Source organism: Coregonus lavaretus, assembly GCF_964263955.1.
Source record: "Coregonus lavaretus genome assembly, chromosome: 2".
Lineage (NCBI taxonomy): Eukaryota > Metazoa > Chordata > Actinopteri > Salmoniformes > Salmonidae > Coregonus > Coregonus lavaretus.
The window spans coordinates 1,182,091-1,187,090 of NC_139989.1; the positions used below are offsets into that span (position 1 = coordinate 1,182,091).

At 44.0% G+C, this 5,000-nt stretch overlaps 1 protein-coding gene across 1 annotated transcript in view; it reads right to left on the reverse strand.

The window, feature by feature from the left end:
* ptchd1 (patched domain containing 1) overlaps positions 1 to 5,000 on the reverse strand; it is a gene marked incomplete at both ends in the record, with an annotated part of 76,461 nt that overhangs the window by 27,089 nt on the left and 44,372 nt on the right. The window lies entirely within an intron of this gene.

Here is a 5,000-nt window from a genome sequence, read left to right on the forward strand (position 1 = left end):
ATGTTTCATCTCTCTGCATTTCTAAATGTTCCTTCAATTCGCAAAAGGCTGATTGTATGTAACTGTAGAAAGCATCAGAGCGAGCAAAACAGCGCCCCTCTGTCTCAGTATGTGTAGGCCATGTATCTGATGCTGTCTGGTCAAAAAGAGTATGACATTGTTGCCGCCAGTAGCATTATTTTTTAAAAACATTTTAGTCATTTAGCAGACGCTCTTATCCAGAGCGACTTACAGTTAGTGAGTGCATACATTATTTTTTTATTTTTTATTTTTTCATACTGGCCCCCCGTGGGAATCGAACCCACAACCTTGGAGTTGCAAACGCCATGCTCTACCAACTGAGCTACAGTGGGGGAAAAAAGTATTTAGTCAGCCACCAATTGTTCAAGTTCTCCCACTTAAAAAGATGAGAGAGGCCTGTAATTTTCATCATAGGTACACGTCAACTATGACAGAAAAATTGAGAAGAAAAAAATCCAGAAAATCACATTGTAGGATTTTTAATGAATTTATTTGCAAATTATGGTGGAAAATAATTATTTGGTCACCTACAAACAAGCAAGATTTCTGGCTCTCACAGACCTGTAACTTCTTCTTTAAGAGGCTCCTCTGTCTTCCACTCGTTACCTGTATTAATGGCACCTGTTTGAACTTGTTATCAGTATAAAAGACACCTGTCCACAACCTCAAACAGTCACACTCCAAACTCCACTATGGCCAAGACCAAAGAGCTGTCAAAGGACACCAGAAACCAAATTGTAGACCTGCACCAGGCTGGGAAGACTGAATCTGCAATAGGTAAGCAGCTTGGTTTGAAGAAATCAACTGTGGGAGCAATTATTAGGAAATGGAAGACATACAAGACCACTGATAATCTCCCTCGATCTGGGGCTCCACGCAAGATCTCACCCCGTGGGGTCAAAATGATCACAAGAACGGTGAGCAAAAATCCCAGAACCACACGGGGGGACCTAGTGAATGACCTGCAGAGAGCTGGGACCAAAGTAACAAAGCCTACCATCAGTAACACACTACGCCGCCAGGGACTCAAATCCTGCAGTGCCAGACGTGTCCCCCTGCTTAAGCCAGTACATGTCCAGGCCCGTCTGAAGTTTGCTAGAGTGCATTTGGATGATCCAGAAGAGGATTGGGAGAATGTCATATGGTCAGATGAAACCAAAATATAACTTTTTGGTAAAAAATGAGAATGCTGAGTTGCATCCAAAGAACACCATACCTACTGTGAAGCATGGGGTGGAAACATCATGCTTTGGGGCTGTTTTTCTGCAAAGGGACCAGGACGACTGATCCGTGTAAAGGAAAGAATGAATGGGGCCATGTATCGTGAGATTTTGAGTGAAAACCTCCTTCCATCAGCAAGGGCATTGAAGATGAAACGTGGCTGGGTCTTTCAGCATGACAATGATCCCAAACACACCGCCCGGGCAACGAAGGAGTGGCTTCGTAAGAAGCATTTCAAGGTCCTGGAGTGGCCTAGCCAGTCTCCAGATCTCAACCCCATAGAAAATCTTTGGAGGGAGTTGAAAGTCTGTGTTGCCCAGCGACAGCCCCAAAACATCACTGCTCTAGAGGAGATCTGCATGGAGGAATGGGCCAAAATACCAGCAACAGTGTGTGAAAACCTTGTGCAGACTTACAGAAAACGTTTGACCTGTGTCATTGCCAACAAAGGGTATATAACAAAGTATTGAGAAACTTTTGTTATTGACCAAATACTTATTTTCCACCATAATTTGCAAATAAATTCATTACAAATCCTACAATGTGATTTTCTGGAATTTATTTTCTCATTTTGTCTGTCATAGTTGACGTGTACCTATGATGAAAATTAAAGGCCTCTCTCATCTTTTTAAGTGGGAGAACTTGCACAATTGGTGGCTGACTAAATACTTTTTTTCCCCACTGTACATCCCTGCCGGCCATTCCCTCCCCTACCCTGGACGATGCTGGGCCAATTGTGCGCTGCCCCATGGGGAAGCCAGCGAGCATTTGGCCTACCTTATTTAAAAAAAATAAAAGAATAGCCAATCAGCGTTGAGCTAAACTGAGTGAGCTCAACTGTGAATTGTCCTGGCGCACCAATTTAAAAAAAAAGTGAAACCAGTTTGGATTTGGCTTCACACCAATCACATCACATCAAAAGCAACACGTCATTGACAGAAAAACCGTGAATTGTTGCATCTCGTTGTATCGTTGTTCGCTGGTGGCTAGCTAGCTAAAATCGGCCCTTTCCTAAATTAGCAATGGATGGAGATAGGGATATGGACTTGTGGTTTTCCTTAATTCTCCGTACTGGCCAATGATTATAACAGCAATTCTGATCCAACCATCAATTCAAATTGTGCCACCGGAAGTTCAATGTATAGATGTAGTAGGTTGATGTTAGCCTAGCGAGCAAGCATTTTAGCCAGGTAGCCTAGTCTAGGATAACAAAACCTAAAAGCGTGTACTGTATGACAAAGTCATAGACCGTTTGGTTAATATGAAAGAGAGGAGGATGGCATTGGTGTTCCTCTACTAGTAGGGTGAGTCACACACATAAATCAGTACCATGGGCAGCCACATGTTTAGCTTAAGTTGATTGGACTAAATCGTTTTTGGTATCTTTTAGATGTCACTTTATTAGACTAAGTGATTTGATGATGTTGAAATACTGAAGTTGAAAAGGTGCTGGTATAGTGTTGGCAGCTCCTGTTTTCTTTTAGACTTGCGGTAACTCTCCGTGGTTCTAAATCAATAGTTGTTTAGTAGCCTGAAAATGTCGGAAACATTAGCTTGCTTGACCATGCTTTAGGTCATGTGACCATTTGTTACATGTAATATGCTTTGTGGACTTCACCGTACAGAGGTTCCCCTCCAGTTTAGTGATGAAACAAACGTGTGGTTGAATTTATTCTGCCACTGTGTCTTCTCATTGTCTCAGCCTTAGACCTATATATACAAAAGTATGTGGACACCCCTTCAAATTAGTGGATTTGGCTATTTCAGCCACACCCGTTGCTGACAGGTGTATAAAATCGAGCACACAGCCATGCAATCTCCGTCGACAAAGATTGGCAGTAGAAGGGCCTTACTGAAGAGCTCAGTGACTTTCAACGTGGCACTGTCAAAGGATGCCACCTTTCCAACAAGTCAGTTCGTCAAATTTTTGCCCTGCTAGAGTTGCCCCGGTCAACTGTCAGTGCTGTTATTGTGAAGTGGAAACATCTAGGAGCAACAACGGCTCAGCCGAGAACTGGTAGGCCACACAAGCTCACAGAATGGGACCACCGAGTGCAGAAAATCGTCTGTCCTCGGTTGCGACACTCACTACCGAATTCCAAACTGCTTCTGGAAGCAACGTCAGCACAATAACTGTTCGTTGGGAGCTTCTTGAATTGGGTTGCCATGGCCAAACAGCCACACACAAGCCGAAGATCACCATGCGCAATGCCAAGCATCGGCTGGAGTGGTGTAAAGCTCGCCGCCATTGGACTCTGGAGCAGTGGAAACTCGTTCTCTGGAGTGGTGAATCACGCTTCACCATCTGGCAGTCCGACGGATGAATCTGGGTTTGGCGGATGCCAGGAGAACACTACCTGCCTGGATGCATAGTGCCAACTGTAAATTTTGGTGGAGGAGGAATAATGGTCTGGGGCTGTTTTACATGGTTCAGGTTAGGCCTGTTAGTTCCAGTGAAGGGAAATCTTAACTCTACAGCATACAATGACATTGTAGACGATTCTGTGCTTCCAACTTTGCGGCAACAATTCGGGCAAGGCCCTTTCCTGTTTCAGCACGACAATGCACCCGTGCACAAAGTGAGGTCCATACAGAACTGGTTTGTCAAGATTGGTGTGGAAGAACTTGACTGGCCTGCACAGAGCCCTGAACTCAACCCCATCGAACACGTTTGGGATGAATTGGAGCGCCGACTGCGAGCCAGGCCTAATCGCCCAACATCTCTGCCCGACCTCACTAATGCTCTTGTGGCTGAATGGAAGCTAGTCTTCCGCAGCAATGTTCCAACATCTAGTGGAAAGTCTTCCCAGAAGAGTGGAGGCTGTTATAGCAGCAAAGGGGGGACCAACTCCATATTAATGCCCATGATTTTGGAATGAGATGTTCGACGAGCAGGTGTCCACATACTTTTGGTAATGTAGTGTATCACGGTCGCAAGGCATATGAGCTAACAGGTTTTTGAGCAAACAACGCAATTATCACAACACATAGGTTGTAATATGTGACTAGTTTCAGGAAACTAGGCGTTTGTCGTACGTCACAGGAGAGCCATTTGAACGTAAACATTTATCTTTTATCAAAATGCTTTTTGGGGGGCAGAAATCTGGAACATATGAACTTTCATGTGCCTTAATAACAAACTTGTATGCCATCTGTAAATACAAATCAAATTGTTAAACTACGAGCCTAGTTGGTTTAGCCACGGAAAAAGACAGAAACCTTCCCGCTAGCCATGATTGGCTGAGATAATGGATGGGCTGGACATGCCAAGAGATGAGTTCGGATTAGTCTGGCATGTAACATGCTTTCTGTCTATAACATGAGCTGCTCAGTATGTGTAGGTAATCCTTTCTACCGCAGCTTTTTGAAAGATATCATGAAGAACTGCAAAAGTGTTGCTAATGCTCTCCACTTTCTGGAGGATGATCGTGCCATGCTGACTCTCTGATATAGGTAAAAACATTTTCATAGAACCAAACATGGTAGAGTATTCTGAAACGGTGATCAACAGTGTTGTCACGGAAGCAGTTGACCGAGTTTAGAAATCAGTGGAATGCCTGGTGGAAGCAGAATATGATAGCTAAGGAGATGGAGAAAATTCTGCAGTTTGATTGCAAATATGCGGAAGGAGTCGAAAAGAGAACACACAGAAGGCTATTGTATAAAACACCTTTCTCCGGATCACATCTTCAAACTAAGGGCAACCATGGCATCCGTGACAGAGGGAGAAGCGTCCATCCATGTATACGGGTAAGATA